The sequence below is a fragment of the Moschus berezovskii genome, chromosome 17 (genome assembly GCF_049115385.1).
Source record: "Moschus berezovskii isolate FMDL1 chromosome 17, NW_MosBer_1.0, whole genome shotgun sequence".
NCBI classification, from domain to species: Eukaryota; Metazoa; Chordata; class Mammalia; order Artiodactyla; family Moschidae; genus Moschus; species Moschus berezovskii.
Window position 1 is genome coordinate 6593608 of NC_142476.1, and position 21997 is coordinate 6615604.

A 21997-nucleotide genomic window follows, 5' to 3' on the forward strand; every position below is an offset into this window, starting at 1 on the left:
GTTAGGAAGTTATTCTGTAAAGCTTCCAGCATGCCCATGAATTCCTAAACTTTGAGTAAGAATGTTGCTTCCTATGGCTTCCCTGGTGGCTGGGTGCCTGGGTCGGGAAGATCCCCTGGAGAAGAAAATGGCAACCCACTCCAGTGTTCTTGCTTGAGAAATCTCATAGACAGAGGAGCCTGGTGGCTACAGTCCATGGCGTCACAAAAGAATCAGACACAACTTAGTGAATAAACAAAAATAATTCTTAAAATAGCTATGAAAGAAAAGAAAACTGTAGCTACAGAAATATTTCCACAGTGAACTGATAGTACATTGCAGATTGGAAAACACTGAGCATGGCTCTGCCCGAGAGGTAGATTTTTAACTTTAAAGAATAAAAATATAAATATTAGTAGCTACTATATGTTGTTTACCAGGGGGCTTCCCCAATTGCTCAGTAGGTAAAGAATCTTCCTGCAATATAGGAGACACAGGAGGTGTGGGGTTGATCCCTGGGTTGGGAAGATCCTCTGGAGGAGGAAATGGCAGCCCGCTCCAGTATTCTTGCCTGGAGAATCCCATGGACAGAGGAGCCTGGTGGGCTACAGTCCATGGGGTCGCAAAGAATCGGATACAACTGAGCATGATGAGCTGTTTACCAGAGAAAAGAGCATCTGTTAAGTACTTTGCCTATGTATTTGTATTAACTTTAAAAAACCTTATGAAATTTAAAAAATTAAGCATTTATTATTAACCTGTGAAAAAACTGAGACTCAGAGAGGTTAAGTCAAGTCACTCAGCTATCTGGTAACCGAGCCAGTTTTCAAATATGAATGTATCTGATTCAGGAGCCCTTATTCCACACTGCTTATCTTGTCCAGAGCAGGGAGGTGACATCACAGAGGCCTACAAAGTTCTGCTTTCTTTGTTTTACATCAGTCCTTTTATCCTCCTCCTGTTCTTCAGTCCTCAGTTTAGATCTCGGAGGTTTAGGGTGAGACCCTACACCCAAAGCCTGCAGTCAACCCTCCTTCCCTTGCTGGCGCTGTCTGTCTTACAAACTGCCCCAGCCGTCTCAGGTTGGCCCCATTCAGTGTTTAACGGCAAAGTGCGTAAAATCGTCCTTATCAGTTGCCTACATCCCATACACACACTTTAAAGAGCCTATGGCCACAGCATACACAGTTTCAGAGGTGAAGCAAGCGGGAAGGGACCTTTGCCAATTTGCAGAGACCCACTTCTTCATTTCATAAAGGAAGAACATGAGCTTGCTGGTGGGAAAGTGATTCGTCCGAGTTCATACAAGCAAATGAGTGCCAAAGCTGGGCCTTGAACCCAGGCCTCCTGACTCTTCCTGCAGTGCCCTTTCCACTCCATCAGGCCATGCGTGTACTCATGGTATTTAAATTTGTGTTCACACGGAGAGAAAGCCTGGATGTTCATTGGAGGGACTGATGCTAAAGCTGAAACTGCAATACTTTGGCCACCTCATGCGACGAGTTGACTCACTGGAAAAGACTCTGATGCTGGGAAAGGTTGGGGGCGGGAGGAGAAGGGGACGACGGAGAATGAGATGGCTGGATGGCATCACCGACTCTGTGGACATGAGTTTGAGTGTACTCCGGGAGTTGGTGATGGACAGGGAGGCCTGGCGTGCTGTGATTCATGGGGTCGCGGAGAGTCAGACACGACTGAGCGACTGAACTGAACTGAACTGAACTGAACTCTCCACAGACATAAACTGCATGGAGCAGAAGGGCAGAGCCCTGCCAAGAGAGATAGGGGGTGTTATCTGTTGCTTCACCCTGCTTTTCTCAACTGAGTTAGATCATTATCTTTGAGTAGCATGCCCCCGCCCCGTTGGAAATGATGAAACATTGGTGACTGACCTCCAGTGACTGACAAGCTTCCGGGTGGGGCTGTGGGTGGGTGGTGAGGGAGATGTTTCCATCAGGACACTGCTGAAACACAGGCTGGGACCAGACCTTTCTCAGGTCCTGGGGGTAAGTATTGTCTGGGCAGTAGGATTTAAAATTAGTTTAAGGGGTGTGTGTCTGTTTGTGAATATAAATGTACTCAAATTTCATAGCAGATTCTTTGTTTACGTGCTACGATGCCAGGGTGTGGAATTCAGCTGCCATCCTCTTGGAGTGAGCTTAAGACTTGGCAATGTGCACTTCACAGACATCAGTGTCTCTCTCTTTGTGGCCGCACCCGGAGGCATGTGGGATCTTAGTTCCTTAACCAGGGATTGAACCTGTGCATTGGGAGTGTGGAATCTTAACCACTGGATCGCCAGGGAAGTCCCTGGACATTAATTAGCCTCTTGCTCCTGAGACCTGAGATCTGTTGACAATAGCAGCAGCAGCCTTCAGGGCTCCATCTGGAAGGTGACTTTGGAGGCAGACAGAACCAGATCCAAAGAACTTTGCAGAATGTTTATAAGCCTCAATTTCCTCATCTACAAAATGGGTATAAAACCAGCCATGATACAGTATTGCTATGAGGATCACAGACAATGGACAATTTAGTGCCCAGTCCAGTGCTCCAGCAGTAGTAGTCCTTTTCAAGTCATCTGTGAACCAGATCACAGAGAATACCCCGCTAAGTGAGTTTTTCCCTTAAGACTCATTCCGAGCTACAAAGAAGTGAGATGTTTTGAGGGAAACAAACCAGTCTGGCAGTTTAAAAATGTTATGAATGAGAATGAGAAAATGTATGCTGTCAAAGAAAAAAGCCATGCAAACATCCAGGCCAGGAAAAGCCATGCAAACATCCAGGCAAAGAAAAGCCAGCCAGCAACAATGACAGCAAAATATAATAGTTAACCCTTACATAGAGCTTCCTATGTCCTAGGAACTGCTTTAAGAGCATCATGTAGATTAATTCATTCTATCTTGATAACAACTCTGAAAATACAGGTTCTATTCATAGTTTCTCTTTACGGTTGAGAAAACTGAGGCACAAAGGTGTTGAGTGAATTTACTGAAGTTGGCTATGAAAGAAAAGAAAACTGTAGCTACAGAAAGCTCTTCTAGAGAACTTCAGCACAGAAGAGTGTTTTTAGAGCAGGCCTCGCTCCATCATCTCTGCAGCCCGGGGAGCTCAGGAGAGTAGACTAGGCACTCAAGGAAGACGTGGTAATTGGGATCCTGCTCTTGTTCCTTGCATGGGCCTTCTTGTGTGGGCTTTGACAACCCTACCCAGTACAATGCCTTGTTATCTGTTGCTTCAGAGCCCAGTGCAAATAAACATCTAGGCAGAGCCCAGTGCAAATAAACATCTAGGATCCCTCTTTTAAAAATTATTAAGAATTTAAAGATGGCAACAGCAGAGCACTGGGCCCATCATGGGGCCCTTCTGAGCATGAGGTCCTACTGAACCGAATAGGAGGTATGCCCATGGCCCTGAGACTCAGCAGTGAGGCAGGAACAGTGCTGGAAGCTTCCATGGTCTCACTTATCCCTCTTGAGAAATCCTGTGAGAGAGGCTTTTGGCTTTCTGATTAATAGAGGAGGGCAATTAGGCTCAGGGACATTAAGTGCCCCACTTCCCACCAAGCTTAAACTGTATTTATTACATGGAAACAGATTGAATTGCAATGTGTACAGAATGTTATCAATACAAAGTGCTTTTCCCCATACATTGCCTCTAAAATTTAGAGTCTAAATATTGTGCCAGAATCACAGAGCTAAGTATGGACTAGACCTGGTCCCAGCCACTAAAGTGCTCACAAACTGAGCATAACCTGTAGAAGGTGTTTAGTTTCTTTAAAATCTACTTGGTCAATTCTATAAAATTTTGTTGGCTGGCCCCTCCAATTTACCTGGAGCTTTGCAGAACTAGCAAAATGACTTCTGAATACTGCTTAAGTTGCTTGCAATTGTCTTGCTGATTTAGTCTTGGCACTAAGTTGCAATCATCTCAAGTAACTGTTTGTAAAAAGGCTTTCCATCAAATTACTAATCAGAAATTTAGGATGATTTGTTTTCTTTCTAAAAATTGGAAGTGCCTGCACCTATAAAGCTGTGTGACTGGAGATGTGGCTTAGCTGATTGAGAGTCATAGTTGCTGTTTCTTGTGAATTTGAGTCTTAACGTCTATGTCACTTTAATGGAATTCTAAAACAGTAAAATGTCGGAACTAAATCTGTTTAACTCATCCCTTTAGTTTCTAGACAGGGAAACCGAGGCTCAGAGAGAGGAAGCAAGGTGTCCAAGGTAGCTGAGTCAGGAAAGTTGAGCTACAATACTGACCTGGTTTTTCATTTCATATTGCAGATGTGTCCCAGCTGCCTAGGGTTAGGTCCCTACCATGGTGACCAGAGCTGAAGCAAATCTAGGGACGATTTCTCTGATACGCAGGACAGAGGTAACACCCTAACTCTGTTGTGGTCTTCTCCATGGTGTTTGCCAGGTCCTGTTTCCTCTCTTTTCACACTGCTTTGACCTTCTCTGTTCCCTGGTGCCTGAACATAGGGACACTCATAGGACCAAGGATTTCCCAGGACCATATAGCTTTGCTAATTGGATTGCTTATACCTCCCATCTGAAAATCATGAGTGAGGGCCCTGTGGAAATGGGTGCATTTATATAGGTAAACCAACTTATAGGGATTGAACTCTCTTTCTGGTCTAAGGATCACCCTCTGTTGTATACCTCTATACGCCAAGCACTTGACTAAGTTTCTTAAATACTGTGTGTAATGTGGTGAAGGCTCTGGCCTCAAACAGCCTAGGTTTGAAATTCTTTCCCCTCCACGGGGAATTAAAGCCTGGTTCTCTCCTATGAAAAATGGGGACAGTCATAGTATCTTCTTCATAATGTTTTTATTTTGAGGGTTAAACAAGATAATTTATTTAAAATGTTTTGCATGATGCTCGCATATAGGAAGCATACAACTTGAGTTAAAATGAAACAAATGACATCCTCATTTTCCCCATAAAATTCTGGGACCAGAAGATAGAAAGCAAGTCATAGCTAGGAAGGCCAGAGCTGGGATTCCTGCCCGGTTCACCTGACCGCTGAGTCCCTGTTTCTCCCTATTTTCCTGCCCTTGCTTGTGAGGTTGCTGGGCAGCATACCCAGGTTGCCCCATGCCCTCTTATTCCCATGTGTTCAATGGACAGCGAACATTGTTGCAGACAAGCAGTTCCATTAAAGCTGTCCTCTACAGCCAGAGCTGGCAGATAGCTTCAGCTGGAGGCCTGTGCTCGCTATTCTCCACCCATCCATCCTCCTCAGTTGCTCTTCTATGAAGATTCTATTGTGTGGGCATCTCTTTTTCTTCTAAAAGATTACACCTTAAGCACATCTTCTGACATTTCATCATGCTTCTTCTCAGCATTTCTTGTGCTTTTTGATTTTTTTTACACCTTAATGTCTTGATTTTCCAAGTACAACATGAGCTCTTGGAAGTTCAGATAGCATTCTCCCCTTTTCATGGCCAAGGTATTTCATCCAGGACCACACACAGATCACTCAATAAATATTTGATTCATTGAAATTCAGACATTGAACTTACTATCTCAATGTTCTGTTAACATGGTGAGAGAGAATTTAGATGTAAATAAAACATTTTTGTAGAGAAATTTGGTCTCATGCTAATTTAAGCTACTCAGAATTTCTGGACTTGTTTTCATACTCTTAAAATACTTCTTTTTTCCTGATTGGAAAAAATCTTCCACAACATTTCAGTACCTAACTTTTAATATTTAGGTCTATTTCTTCCATTTCCCCATTTTGAAGAAAGCACATTTAAATAGACTCCCCAATTTAATTTCCATAAATGTATATTCATGAGAAAATTTATACTTAATATGCAAAATTATTGTCAGTGAATTATTCTGGATTTGATGAACAGAATCATGTGAATTGAGGGGTAGAGGTTATTGCTAAATTAATAGACATAGTTTTTTTAATGATCTAGAGTTTTCTTTCTTTAAAAATATTTATTCTTTTTATATTCACTTTTTTACAGAGTTGTGATCATATTGTATATTGTATACTGCGTATATACAATAAAGTACAAGCTAAATATAACTGTCTTGTAATTTTTCACTGAAGACTCTTTCCCTAGATTAATTTTTCATAAACATAATTTTACAAGTCTACACTACTTTTTAAAAATGTTTTGTCTGGAACCCACCTTGTTACAATTCCTTTTCAAATATGTTCCAACCTTTCTGGATTTTTATTATTTTTTCCTAATAAATTTTTGAATAATTTTGAGGTTTAAAAAATTCTCACTCTAATTTTGATTGGAATTATATTGGACCAATAAATCAATTTTGAAGTAATTTTTTAGTCTTCTAACTTCCCAATCTGAATCATCAGATGTCTTTCTATTAGTTTAAGTCTTTTAGGTTTCTCAGTAAATTTCTAGCATTTTCTATAAAATAGCTTTCTTATAATTAAAATTATTCTTAGCTATATCTGTTGTGATGGTTGATAAGGCTCCTTGCTCCTCCTGCCCCCAATTCTATTTTCTATTATTGAAAAATAGAAAGAATGGCTGGTAATTTTAGAATATTTGTCATGCCCTTAGGACTTTCCTGAGCAGTCTCATTAATTTCACTAGTTTTTCAATTGATTATTTTGGGATTCCTAGGTATAAAATCACATCTTTTGCAAATAAGGATAAACTTGACTTTTCCTTGCTCCATTTCTTTCATGCATAAGTTATTAGCTGAGGCTCCAGCACCAGCCTGTCTGGGCATAAAGCTTCATTAACTCTTCTCATTATCTTGGCCAACTTATTTAACTTCTCTGTGTCTGAGTTCTGTCCTCTGTAAAATGGAAGTAATAATAATAGTACCTACCTCCTAAGTAGTTGTGAGAATCAGATGAGTAGACATATGTGAAACTGTCAGCCACAGAGAGCCTGCTCAACAAATATTCAATATTATTTTTACAGCTTGGAGGAACTTGCAGGAATTAGAATTTCCAGGATTAATTTTTTAAATGGTTTCAGCAGACATCTTCCTTCTCAAATAACAGCTAAAAATATTTTACCATTTGGTAAGATGTTGATTGCTGGTATAGAAGGGATATTCTTTACTAAAGTAAGAAGCAATCCTCACATTTGAATTTTAATAATTTAAAAAATAAAGAAATGAAGGATAGTTAGGGAGTTTGGGATGAGCAAGTACACAGTGCTATATTTTAAATGGATGAAAAACAGGACATACTGTATAGCACAGAGAACTTTGCTTAGTGTTATGTGGCAGCCTGTATGGAAAGGAGTTTGAGAGACAATAGATACATGTATATGTATGACTTGAGTACCTTTGTTGTCCACCTGAAACTATCATAATATTGTTAATTGGCTAAACTCCAATACAATTTAAAACACTTAATTTAAAAATAGTAATAATGAATGAGTATTCAACTTTATCAAGTGTTTTTTGGCATTTTACTGAGATCATAGTTTAAGTTTTTTATTTATCCATGTATTTATAGTATACAAAAGGCTGTTACTTAAATGATCAAAGCTTAGACTTTGAGTCAGATGAGATTGAATTAAAAAGGCTCTTCCAGTGGGGGCACAAGGGCAAATTGTTCACTTCTTGGATGACCTCAGTATCCTCATCTAGGGAATGGTGATGATGTCTGTTCTTGCAGAGCAAGAAGATAAAAGCCACATGGAAAACACTCAACCTTAGTTTTCATTATTGTAATAATTAATTTCCTGGATATCCCTGGAGTAACTTAAGATTTTTTAAAAATTTTTATTGGATTATAGTTTGTTTACAGTGCTGTGTTAGTTTCAGGTGTAGAGCAAAGAGAATCAGTTACACATATTCATATGTGTGCATGCTAAGTCGCTTCAGTCCTGTCTGACTCTTTGTGACCCTATAGACTGTAGCCCACCAGGCTCCTCTGTCCGTGGGATTCTCCAGGCAAGAACACTGGAGTGGGTTTCCATGCCTTTCTCTAGGGCATCGTCCTGACCCAGGGATCAAACCCACATCTCCTGCAGTTTCTGCACTGGCAGATGGTTTCTTTACCACTGTGCCCTATATATACACTGCTGCTGCTGCTGCTGCTAAGTCACTTCAGTCGTGTCCAATTCTGTGCGACCCCATAGACAGCAGCCCACCAGGCTCCCCCGTCCCTGGGATTCTCCAGGCAAGAACACTGGAGTGTGTTGCCATTTGCTTCTCCAATGCATGAAAGTGAAAAGTGAAAGTGAAGTCGCTCAGTCATGTCCTACTCTTCACGCCCCCATGGACTGCAGCCTATCAGGCTCTTCCATCCATGGGATTTCCCAGGCAAGAGTACTGGGGTGGGGTGCCATTGCCTTCGCCGCATATACGCACTACTATACATAAAATAGATAACTAATAAGAACCTACTGTATAGCACAGGGAACACTTCTCAAAACTCTGTAATGACCTATATAGGAAAAGAATATAAAAAAGAGTGGATATATCTATATGTGTGGGGCTTCCCCAGTAGCTCAGTCTTACAGAAACTGCCTGCAATGCAGGAACTGTAGATGTGGGTTCAGTCCCTGGGTCAGAAGATCCTCTGGAGGAGGGCATGGCAACCCCCTCCAGTGTTCGTGCCTAGAGAATCCCATGGACAGAGGAGCCTGGTGAGTTACAGTTCATGGGGTCACAAAGAGTTGGACATGACTGGGTGACTGAGCACACAGCACAAAGTGGTATATGTCCATCCCAGTCTCTTACTTTATCCCTCCCTCCCTCCCGTAACCTTTGTTTTCTGTATCTGTGACTGTTTCTGTTCTGTAAATAAGTTCATTAGGACCATTTTTTTTTTTTAGATTTCACATATAAGCAATATCTCTGTCTGACTTACTTCACGCAGTATGACAATTTGTAGGTCCATCCCTGTTGCTGCAAATGGTCTTGTTTCTTTCTCTTTTATGGCCAAGGGCTTCCCTGGTGGCTCAGAGGGTAAAGCGTCTGCCTGCAATGTGGGAGACCCGGGTTCGATCCCTGGGTCAGGAAGATCCCCTGGAGAAGGACATGGCAACCCCACTCCAGTATTCCTGCCTGGAGAATCCCATGGACGGAGGAGCCTGGTTGGCTATATATATAGTCCATGGATTCCAGAGAATCTTCATGACTGAGTGACTTCAATATTCCATTGTATATATATACCACATTTTCTTTATGCGTTCCTCTGTGGACAATTGATGGACACTTATGTTGCTTCCATGCTGGGCTATTGTAAATAGTGCTGCAGTGAGCATATATTATATGTATCTTTTCAAATTATGGTCCTGTCTGGATGTATGCCCAGGAGTGGGATTGCTGGATCACGTGGTAATTCTATTTTTAGTGTTTTAAGAAGCTTCCATATTGTTCTCCATAGCGGTTGTACCAATTTACATTGCCACTAATAGTGTAGGAGGGTTTCCTTTTCTCCACACTTTCCCATCATGTATTGTTTCTAGATTTTTTTGATGATGGCCAATCTGACCTGTGTGAGGTGACAGCTCATTATAGTTTTGATCTGCATTTCTGTTAATGATGTTGAGCATCTTTTCATGAGCTTTTTGGCCATCTGGATGTCTTCTCTGGAGAAATGTCTATTTAGAACTTGTGCTGACTTTTTATATTGAGATTGGTTTTTTTATTTTGGAATTAAGTTGCGTGAGTTGTTTGTGTATTTTGGGAGATATATCTGTTGTGGGTCACTTCATTTGCAAACATTTTCTCCCATTCTGAGGATTGGTTTCTCATTTTATGATTTCCTTTGCTGTGCAAAAGCTAAGTTTGACTAGGTCCCACTTGTTTATTTTTGTTTTTATTTTCATATGCCTATGCTTTTCTCTAAAAGTTTTATAGTATCAGAACTTAAAATTAGGTCTTTAATCCATTTTGAGTTTATCTTTGTGTATGGTGTTAGGAAGTGCTCTAATTTCATTCTTTTACATGGGGCTACCCAGTTTTCCTAGCACCACTTATTAAAGAGGCTGTCTTTTTTCACCATACACTCTTGTCTCCTCCATCATAGATTAGTTGACCATATGTGTGTGAGTTTATATCTGGACTTCCTAACCTGTTCCACTGACCTTTATGTCTGTGTTTGTGACAGTATCATACTGTCCTGATTACTGTGAAAGTCGCTCAGTCCTGTCCGACTCTCTGTGACCCTATGGACTATAGAGTCCATGGAATTCTCTAGGCCAGAATATTGGAGTGGGCAGCCTTTCTCTTCTCTGGGGAATCTTCCCACCCTAGGGATCAAACCCAGGTCTCCCGAATTGCAGGTGGATTCTTTACCAACTGAGCCACCAGGGAAGCCTAAGAATACTGAAGTGGGTAGCCTATCCCTTCTCCAGTGGATCTTCCTGAAACAGGAATTGAACTGGGGTCTCTTGCATTGCAGGTGGATTCTTTACCAACTGAACTATCAGGGAAGCCCCCTGGTTACTGTAGATTTGTAGTAGAGCCTGAAGTTAGGGAGCCTGATTTCCCTGTAGTAACTTTTTAAAAAATAATTTAATTAATTTATTTTAATTGGAGGCTAACTGCTTTACAATATTGTAGTGGTTTTTGCCATATATTGACATGACTCAGGCATGGGTGAACATGTGTCCCCCATCCTGAACTCCCCTCCCACCTCCCTCCTCATCCCATCCCTCAGGGTTCTCCCAGTGCATTGGTTTTTGAGTGCCCTGTTTCATGCATCGAACTTGGACTGGTGATATATTTCACATATGGTAATATACATGTTTCAGTGCTATTCTCTCAAATCATCTCACCCTCGCCTTCTCCCACAGAGTCTAAATAAATGTCTTTTCTTTATATCTGTGTCTCTTTTGCTGTCTCACATATAGGGTCATCATTACCATCTTTCTAAATTCCATATGTGCTGTATTGGGTGTTTTTCTTTCTGGCTTACTTCACTCTGTATAATAAGCTCCAGTTTCATCCACCTTATTAGAACGGATTCAAATGCATTCTTTTTAATGGCTGAGTAATATTCCATTGTATGTTTACCACAGCTTTCTTATCCATTCATTTGCTGATGGACCTCTATGTTGTTTCCATGTCCTGGCTATAATAAACAGTGCTGCAATGAACATTGGGGTACACATGTCTCTTTCAATTCTGGTTTCCTCAGTGTGTATGCCCAGCTGTGGGATTGCTGGGTAATATGGCAGTTCTATTTCCAGTTTTTAAATGAATCTCCACACTGTTCTCCACAGTGGCTGCACTAGTTTGCATTCCCACCAACAGTGTAAGAGGGTTCCTTTTTCTCTACACCCTCTCCACATTTATTGTTTGTAGACTTTTTGATAGCAGCTATTCTGACTGGTGTGAAATGGTACCTCATTGTGGTTCTGATTTGCATTTCTCCGATAATGAGTGACTTTGAGCATCTTTTCATGTGTTTGTTAGCCATCTGTATGTCTTCTTTGGAGAAACGTCTGTTTAGTTGTCGTTTATTTTTCTGGAATTGAACTGCATGAGTTGCTTGTATATTTTTGAGATTAATTCTTTGTCAGTTGCTTTGTTTGCTATTATTTTCTCCTATTCTGAAGGCTGTCTTTTCACCTTGCTTATAGTTTCCTTCATTATTCAAAAGCAGGCATAGAAAGAACATACCTCAACATCATAAAAGCCACGTATGACAAACCCACAGCAAACATCATCCTCAGTGGTGAAAAATGGAAAGTATTTCCCCTAAAGTCAGGAACAAGACAAGGGTGCACACTCTCACCACTACTATTCAACATAGTTTTGGAAATTTTAGTCACAGCAATCAGAGAAGGAAAAGAAAAGGAATCCAGATTGAAAAAGAAGAAGTAAAATTCTCACTGTTTGCAGGTAACATGATCCTCTACATACAGACACCACCAGAAAATTATTAGAGCTAATCAGTGAATAGAGTAAAGTAACAGGATGTAAAATTAATAATACACAGAAATCCCTTGCATTCCTATACACTAACATTGAGAAAACAGAAAGAAATATTAAGGAATCAATTCCATTCACCATTACAATGAAAAGAATAAAATGCTTAGGAATAAATCTACCTAAAGAAACAAAAGACCTATAAACTATACTTAAAGAAACTGTAAACTATAAACCATAGTTAGGTATAAACTATACCTAAAGAAACATAGTTTCTATAGTCCTAGAAATTATAGGACACTGAAAAGGTTTTTTATAGAAAACTATAAAACACATGAAAGAATTCAAAGAGGACACAAATAGATGGAGAAATATATCATGTTCATGGATTGAAAGAATCAATATAGTGAAAATGAGTATATTACCCAAAGCAATCTATATATTCAATGCAATCTTTATCAATCTACCAATGGTATTTTTCACAGAACTAGAACAAATAATTTCAAAATTTGTATGGAAATACAAAAAACCTTGAATAGTCAAAGCAATCTTGAGAAAGAAGAATGAAACTGGAGGAAACAACCTGCCTGACTTCAGACTATACTTCAAAACTACAGTCATCAAGACAGTATGGTACTGGCACAAAGACAGAAATATAGATCAGTGGAACAAAATAGAAAGCCCAGAGATAAATCCACACACCTATGGACAGATTATCTTTGACAAAGGAGGCAAAAATATTCAATGGAGAAAAGACAATCTCTTTAACAAGTGGTGCTGGGAAAACTGGTCAACCACTTGTAAAAGAATGAAACTAGAACACTTTCTAAAACCATACACAAAAATAAACTCAAAATGGATTAAAGATCTAAATGTAAGACCAAAAACTATAAAACTCCTGGAGGAAAACATATGCAAAACACTCTCTGACATAAATCACAGCAGAATCCTCTATGATCTACCTCCCAGAGTAATGGAAATAAAAGCAAAAATAAACAAATGGGACCTAATTAAACTTAAAAGTTTTTGCACAACAAAGGAAGCTATAAGCAAGGTGGAGTAACTTTTGATATAATCATGTATTTACCTCTGTATTCATAAATGAGATGAGCCTGGAGAGCTTTCCATTTTTTTCTGTGCCCTATATTCCTTAAAATTTCCAAAAATTCATTTGTAACACTATCTGGATGCAAATTTTGAGTAGATAGTTTTTATACCTCTTTTAATCTCAAATAGCTGCCATTTAATATCAATAGCTGCCATTTACTGGATGCTTATTACTATGTGACAAAAGCTAGAATAACTTACTTCCGTTCCATTCCGTCGCTCAGTCGTGTCTGACTCTTTGCGACCCCATGGACTGTAGCCTACCAGGCTTCTCCGTCCATGGGATACTCCAGGCAAGAATACTGGAGTGGGTTACTGTTTCCTTCTCCAGGGGATCTTCCCGACCCAGGGATCAAACCCGGGTCTCCTGCATTGGAGGCAGACGCTTTAACCTCTGAGCCACCAGGGAAGCCCAGACCTCATTTTATTTCATCTGCAGAAGTGGGTACTGTTTATGTTCATCTAATCAAACCTTGAGAATTAGTGATTATTGATTTTATCTTACAAGTAAGAAAGCAGAGACTTTGAGAGGTTAATTAGACCAAACTCACGCAGAGAATGAACTGGGATGTGAAGCCAGACTGTCTGAATCCAAGTTCTCTGCCTTTAGCTGCTCGAGAGGTACCAAACTTGGATCCCAAACTTTCTTTTTGCTACTTTGCTTTGCTTTTAGTCTGTTTAAGTTTTCTGTGCCTTATGGAGTCCATTTCACTAATCTATATTTTTCGAGGAAATCGATAATTTTATTGATATTTCACACACAAAAAAATGTCAGGAATTTCACAATTTTTGGCCTCCTCTGTTTATGTGGTTATACTTATTATTAGTTTGGCTTATTTATGTTTCATCCTTTTCTTGATTATTCAAAACTATGTATTTAATTAGAGGACAAAAGTCTAATAGAGTGAAGGAGTCTGAATGATATAAAATGATACAGAAATATGTATTTTTTTTCTTTAGAAATATCCCATTTCCATCCAACTACACTTTCCTTTCCCCTACTGTACTTCCATCTTTAAAGAACAGAATGTTAAGGGCAAGAAAGAGCCTTAGGAGTACTACAAGTGCTGGGCCTAGAGAAGATTTCTACCTGTCCCAGGTCACACAGGTAGAAAGTGACTGAGCCAGGAGGAGGAGCCTGGCTCTCATCTCCCTGTCTTGTTATCTTAGAGCTCAAATTCTTCATTTTAAAGACAATAAATTAATGAAAATTTCCAAAAAAATCTTTTTATAAACACTTTATAAAAAAATCTTTAAAGCTACTTATTTTTTTGCTACATAGTAGGTCCTTATTGCTTATCCATTTTAAATATTAAATCTACTTAATTTTAAAAGATTGATCAAGTCAGCTTAGCAAGATTGATTATGATTACTTTAATCCATATGATGTTTACATAAATCATCTTCTGTTGTGTTCTTTCTGAATATATCTATCCAAAGAAAGCATGGCATCAGACAGGAAAAGGTGTGTTTTTATTATTTCACCTCTTTTGTTATGCCGTACCTTTTAGAAAGGCCATGAGAGCTTCTTTAGCAGGAGAGGGGGAAATAAGAAAATGGAATCCAGCCTTAACTCAGGGTTTCCACCAGGTTCAAAGAAAACAGAAGAAACGCTTTCAACCCTCTGCTGACCTGTGGTTTGCAGGCAGTTGGCAGGACACTGCATTAACATAAGGCTGGGAAAGACTCTGATGCTGGGAAAGGTTGGGGGCGGGAGGAGAAGGGGACGACAGAGAATGAGATGGCTGGATGGCATCACCGACTCTGTGGACATGAGTTTGAGTGTACTCCGGGAGTTGGTGATGGACAGGGAGGCCTGGCGTGCTGTGATTCATGGGGTCGCAGAGAGTTGGACACGACTGAGCGACTGAACTGAACTGAACTGGGTATCCAAACCTGAAAGAGGGCAGGACAGTCACATCTTGATGATAGAACAAGGTGTACCAAACTCTCACACGGTCCAGGCATTTTATTCACAACTTAATTACTTCAAATTGCTCATTTCCCGGTTGTTTGGGGTGTGTACACAAATGAACAGATGTTTCTGCCGACTGTCTGATCAGCAATCTGCAATTAGCCCCCAAGGAACAACCTGCTCATTGCGGTTAGGGGCCATTAGCCACTTAAATAAGACATCTGTCATCATTTTCATACCTCATCCTGCCAAGATTTTATCTTCAAACTGTTCTCAAAACCCAATGTCTAAGCTTCCAAAAATAGACCGAATTTTTATAACTCTACTCTAGTCACCATCTTGGTGCAGTGTTTTAGGGTTGAATAGAGGAGAAGGGGATGACCGAGAATGAGATGGCTGGATGGCATCACCGACTCTGTGGACATGAGTTTGAGTGAACTCCGGGAGTTGGTGATGGATAGGGAGGCCTGGCGTGCTGTGATTCATGGGGTCGCGGAGAGTCAGACACGACTGAGCGACTGAACTGAACTGAACTGAATACCTAATAACTATTGAGTGCTTTCCACATGCCTGCCATTGTATTTAGGTCTTTATAAACATAACTCCCCAAGCCCTCACAAGGACTGTGTGGTGTATACTATCATTAACCCCATTTAACAGGTACAGAAACTGAGACACTGAGAAGTTCAATAATTCACACCTCGACGGGAACAGAACTTGGATCCATGTTGACTTTTATCTTATATATTGATGATACAGGTACAGTGTGTCATTTAGCCAGTAAGATGCTCATAATATATTAAAATGAAAGGAGGAAGTGTAGGCAATATTGTTCTGAATAAAAATACCAAATAAGATAATGCTTTTAACATAATGTAACACTTATCTAACGCAGTGATTCTCAACTGGGGGCAAAAGTAACTGCCTTAGGGAGACATTTGGAAATGTGTGGGGTCATTTTGGCCTGTTACATCTGTTACTAGTGGTCTCCCAGGCAATGCACAAACAGTTTTAGACTAGGAGCTGTTTGCCTCTGAATGTCCAGAGTAGTAAGAAATACTGGTAAAGTAGAATACTAGTCATTTTCAATGATGCCATAAAACTGAAGGTGGCAAACTCCAATGCCTTCAGGGATCAGTCAGGGACTGAAAAGTACCTTCCTCAGGGCATCCACTTACAAATATTTAAAGTACATTATCAACTAAAATCATCTAGGTGTCAAATTTGGCCTGTGAGCACCCAGATTGAAGCTTTTTAATGGAGGTTTTCCTGATCTGGAAACAGTTTATGATTTATTAAGCAAGAGGAAAAGTAACTACTCAGTATGATGCCTTGTTTCAAAAAGATTTTGTATACAAATATTTCCATACACTACAAAGTGCATATATTTATGAAAATATAAAGAGAATTTTATGAATGAAATTTGGGTTCATTTTATGAAATGCTTTGCTTATTTGCACTTCTAATTTTTTAAATTACAAATACCTATTAGCTGTTTGATTTTTAATAAATAGAGAGGAGCCTTAAAAAGTGAAAACTTAGAGCATGGTTTCAGAATACAGCTCTGGTGGTATCCCTGCCATCCCCTTCAATGGAAGAAGCAGAATAAATTCTGTGATTAAGGACAAATGAGGCATTTAATATGAGGTCATCATTCTTTTTTTTTTTTTTTCAATGGAATGCTATGGATTTATTTCACGTTTTCAAGGCTAATAACATGGAAAACAACATAATATTAAGTGAAACATTTTAAGTAAAACTGTACTGGATGCTTCTCCCAGTGACATCATGTTACGTTGAAGGATATACAACTCAAACAACCGCTTCTTCTGCTCCAAGAATGTCCGTCTCTGCTCTAAGCCACCCTCCATCCTTGCCTCTGAAGCCCTTCTCTTTCTAAGTTACTCCCTACCCCTGCCTTTCCTTGTTACTGGGTCTCTCCAGTGTAAACATTTCTCTCCAGATCAGTCCCAAAGACAGAAACACTTTTGTAATTTCTTAAAATCTTCTTAAAGGACAACTTTCCCCCTAATACCTAGCATCCTATTCTGCTGCTTCAACCAACTCAGGATATCAGCTCTATTCCTTTAACCCCCACTTCCATCCCCAAAGCGTGTCTTCTTTCTTGCCCATGACAGGGCCTCAGTGAATGAATGAACGAATGATCTAACAGTATAAATCCCATTCTAACAAAGGAAATCACACCAGTGAGCTTAAGTCCAGATGACAAGATTACAACATTACTCTGTTCCCTCCATACTTTTACAATAAATGCATACCACATATACTTTTATAAGGAGAAAATAGAACTATATTTTCATCTCCATTTTAACTGAACCGAGGTCTAGATTAAGAGTACTCAAGCGTGACCAGGTGTAGTAAAAACAAGTAAAACATTTAGGACCTACATAGGTCTGGCCTCAACAACTGGCTTCTGGACATTAAACAGCAGCTCTCTTTTCTGGAATTCAAGATTAACACATCAACAAAATTAAAGCAGGCCTCAAAATGAGACACCGTCTCAGCAAACTGCAGATGACTGCATAAAACAAATCTGCCCGGAGGGCTTATAGCACTATTTCACAAAGATGACTGTGCTCTTCCTCTTTTCACAAACGGCCGGCTTGATGCAAAGCATGTTTAGAGATAAACTCCTCTACTGACTCTCCCTGCAACATTTTCATGGCTCGCCAATAGAGCTGTCCGCAGTTCTCAGGTCTACCAAGCGGGTGGTTCAATTCTTCTTTGATGTAATCCATCCAGAGATCAGAATCAACAGTTCCAAATTCTCTCAAAGCCCTCTCATAATACTCTCTTAAGTTCTCCATCTTACAGGATTCTTGCTCCTTCTCAAACTGGATCATCTTCCTGAAAAAATCGACTGAAAATGGATGGTTTTCCTGTAAACTTTTAAACACATCTGTAGCCTTTTTATAACCACCACTTCGATAAGCCCAATCCAGGTACAGTTCCTTCGCAGGGACTGAGCCAGCTCCTGGGAGACCATAGATAGCTCTCTTATAGATCATTTCAGTATCTTCTTGCTTTCCAGCATCTTCACTCCACCGGGCCCAAGTAAGCCACAATGGAAGGCAAATCTGGGGTTTCAGGTACTCAAAGGCTTGGTTAAAAACCCTGGTCATCTCCTGGCTCTCTGATGAAATCAGGACCTCCAGCTTCACCTGCCACATCTCCACTGATTTTCTGAACAATTTCACCCCAGCGTCTGCCACCTGCAGGGATTCCTTCAACAACTGGCAATGCAGCAACAACTTGCTCAACTGCCTGTACTGGAGTTCTGGTAAAAGTTTGAGCTCATGTGCCTTCCAGAATGCAACCATGGTTCTTTGCAGCCTCTTCTTTCTGAGGAGGTGACTGCTTGTCTTCTTAGTAAACCTCTCCATGCAGAATTTCATGTAACACTTCCACATAGCCTCTGTGGGCATAGTTTTCACCGCCTCCTCATACACAGCACAGCACCTCTCCTCCCGGCAGCCCATCTCCTTCTCTTTGGCTTGTTTGGTTGTAGGCAGCTCTTCTCCTGGCTGTGATTCAATCACTAATTCTTGCCGGGCCACAAAGTCCCAAGTGATGGGGTCGTCTGTATGCAGAGCCTTAAGGTCATCGTAAATTTCTCTTTGCAGATCTTTGGCAAAGTCGAAAAGCTGTGCAACTGAAAGCAGTGACACATGAAATTTTGCACTTTTAATTACACTTATAGAATTCTTATAGATGATCCGTGCCAACCCTCCCGAAAGGATTTCTTCAGCATGCTCGAGATTCCCCACATCCATGTTGGCTTTTTCAAACTCTTGCTTTTCCTTCCTCAACTTTTCAGCATGCATCAGCTCCATCCTAAAGTATTCCTCATGAAGTTTGGGCAGCGTGGGTGAAAGCGCAGAGCCCGAAGAAACAGCTGTCTCGCACTTTCTGAAGAAAAGCAATCTTCCAATTCCCATTTGGCAGCCAGAATCCACAAACCTGGCTTGTTCGAATGTATGGCCAACAAGGAAGAAAATATCTTGCTAAGTTGAACGTTGGCAGCCCACTTCCTACAAAAGGCTATAAAAGACAGCCAAAGTGGAACATCATCTTTCCACTTAGTTGCTGCACGTCGGAAGACACTCTGTATCCAACGTATAATAGGATCTTCAATCTCATCCTGCTTAAATGTATATCCAACGCGAGTTCTTCTTTTCTGGATCAGCTCCAGAAGATTAATTTCATACTGAACATATCTGATAAAGTCATCCTTTAGAAGACTTCTTCGCTATATTCTGTATTCTAGTTCTAGAGACTTCCTAATGATTGCCCTAATCTCCGCTTCACTGAAGAGTCCAGTGCGCTCCAGCTGCTCTAATTCGGGAAGTCGATCCTCTACACGTTCCTGAGTTATTTCCGCCATGATAGCCGAACTCCACAACCCACCACAGGTCCTCTCACCGACGACACGCGAAGGAAATGGCCACCCTCTAATCCCGAGAACCGGCCGAGGTCATCATTCCTAAAGCATAAGCACGCCTTTTAAAAAGAAACACTGTTGATTTCCTGGCACACTGGCTTTGCTTCCAGCCCTTTCCCGAGATTTTCATGCTTTTTTTCTGATTCAATAAAGCTCTCCTGGTAACATTCAATCATCATTTTTGCATCTACCCCAGAAATCAGGATTAGTACCGAAATTTTCTTGAGAAGGAGAAGGAAATGGCAACCCACTCCAGTATTCTTGCCTGGAGAATTCCATGGACAGGGGAGCCTGGTGGGCTAAAGTCCATGGGGTCACAAAGAGTCAGACACGACTGAGTGATTAACATACTTCCTTGAGAAATTGGTATCTGTCGAAATTTAAGTAGGGCTTTACCAAAATAAGACTAGATTAGGCATTTAAAATATATCTATACCCTTTCTTCAATCAAGTCAAATAATTTTTCAATATCATTGTTTTTGTGAATAATCCCATACTCACTTCATCACTTTGGTGTTTTATTTCCAGCCTCCTGGCTCTGCAAATTTTATCCTGTGCATGTCATTTTTGACTGAACTTTCTCTCTAGAGTTAGTTGATCACTGGGGAATACTGGATTGTCTATCCATGTGTCCTGGGACTTAGGGGAGGGGTTCTTGTTGCTGTTCAGTTGCTAAATCATGTTCAACATTTTGCAACTCCATGAACAGCAGCACACCAGCCTTTTCTGTCCATCACTGTCTCCCCGAGTTTGCTCAGACTCATGTCCATCAAGTCAGTGATGCCATCCAACCATCTCATCCACTGTCACTCCCTTCTCCTCCTGCCTTCAATCTTTCCCAGAATCGGGGTCTTTTCCAGTGAGTCAGTTCTTTGCATCAGGTGGCCAAAGTATTGGAGATTGAGCTTCAGCATCAGTCCTTCCAATGAATATTCAGGACTGATTTCCTTTAGGATTGACTGGTTGGATCTCCTTGAAGTTCAAGGGACTCTCAAGAGTCTTCTTCAGCACCATAGTTCAAAAACATTAATTTTTTGGTCCTCAGCTTTCTCTATGGTCCAACTCTCACATTCATACATGACTACTAGAAAAAACATAGCTTTGACTGTACAGACTTTTGTCAGCAAAATGATGTCTCTGCCTTTTAATACACTGTCTAACTTTGTCAAGCTTTTCTTCCAAGGAGCAAGCATCTTTGAATTTTGTGGCTGTAGTCACCTTTTGCATTGACTTTGGAGCTCAAGAAAATTGAAATATGACACTGTTTCCATATTTTCCCCATCTATTTGCATGAAGTGATAGGACTGGATGCCATGATCTTTGTTTTTTGAATGTTGAGTTTTGAGCCAGCTTTTCACTCTCTTATTTCACCTTTCATCAAGAGGCTCTTTAGTTATTCTACACTTCTGCCATTATCTGCATATCTGAGGTTGTTGATATTTTTCCCACAATCTTGATTCCAGCTTGTGATTCATCCAGCCCAGCATTTCTCATGATGTACACTGCATATAAATTAGATAAGCAGAGTGACAGTACACAGCCTTGTCCTCCTTTCCCAATCTGGAACTAGTCCATTAATCCATGTCTAGTTCTATCTGTTGCTTCTTGTCCTTAGGTTTCTCAGGAGGCAGGTAATGTGGTCTGGTATTCATATCTCATTAAGAATATTCCATAGTTAATTGCAACCCACACAGTCAAAGGCTTTAGAATAGTCAATGAATCAGAAGTAGATGATTTTCTTGGAATTCCCTTGCTTTTTTCATGATCCAGCATATGTTGGTAATTTGATCTCTGGTTCCTCTACCATCCAGCTTGTACTTTTGGAAGTTCTCGGTTCACATATTGCTGAAGTCTAGCTTGAAGGATTTTGAGTATAATCTTGCTGGCATGTGAAATGAGTGCAATTGTACAGTACAATTTGAAAATGAGTGCAATTTGAACATTCTTTGGCATTGCCTTTCTTTGGGACTGGAATGAAAACTGACCTTTCCAATCCTGTGGCCACTGTTGAGTTTTCCAAATTTGCTGGCATAATAAGTGCAACACTTTCACAGCATCATGTTTTAGGATTTTAAATAGCTCAACTGGAATTCCATCATCTCTACTACTTTTGTTTGTAATAATGCTTCCTAAGGCCCACTTGACTTCACACTCCAGGATGTATAGCTCTAGGTAAGTGTCAACACCATTGTAGTTATCTGGGTCACTAAACTGTGGAAAATTATTCAAGAGATGAAAATACCAGACCACCTGACCTGCCTCCTGAGAAATCTGTATGCAGGTCAAGAAGCAACAGTTATAACTGGACATGGAACAACAGACCGGTTCCAAATTGGGAAAGGAGTACATCAAGGCTGTATATTGTCACCCTGCTTATTTAACTTATATGCAGAGTACATCATGAGAAATGCTGGATTGGATGAAGCACAAGCTGAAATCAAGATTGCCAGGAGAAATATCAATAGCCTCAGATATGCAGAGGACACCATCCTTATGGCAGAATATGAAGAAGAACTAAAGAGCCTCTTGATGAAAGTGAAAGAGGAGAGTAGAAAAGTTGGCTTAAAACTCAACATTCAGAAAACTAAGATCATGGCATCCAGTCCCATCACTTCATGACAAACAGATGGGAAAACAGTGGAAACAGTGGCAGACTTTATTTTCTTGAGCTCCAAAATCACTGAAGATGGTGACTGCA

At 40.3% G+C, this 21997-nt stretch overlaps 1 protein-coding gene and 1 pseudogene across 2 annotated transcripts in view; one reads left to right on the forward strand and one right to left on the reverse strand.

Moving 5' to 3' along the window:
* The first annotated feature begins 1877 nt into the window (after positions 1 to 1877).
* The window catches only part of RHEX (regulator of hemoglobinization and erythroid cell expansion), a 28558-nt gene continuing 8438 nt past the window's right edge, over positions 1878 to 21997 (forward strand). The window contains exons 1-2 of one of the 2 annotated variants that reach the window (XM_055420007.2): positions 1878 to 1985; positions 4263 to 4353. The gene's annotated coding sequence lies outside the window, so the exon portion shown is untranslated. The remainder of the gene's footprint in view (positions 1986 to 4262; positions 4354 to 21997) is intronic. The other variant, XM_088845148.1, reaches the window with a different exon arrangement.
* On the reverse strand, positions 17167 to 19386 carry LOC129551742 (U3 small nucleolar RNA-associated protein 6 homolog pseudogene; annotated as a pseudogene).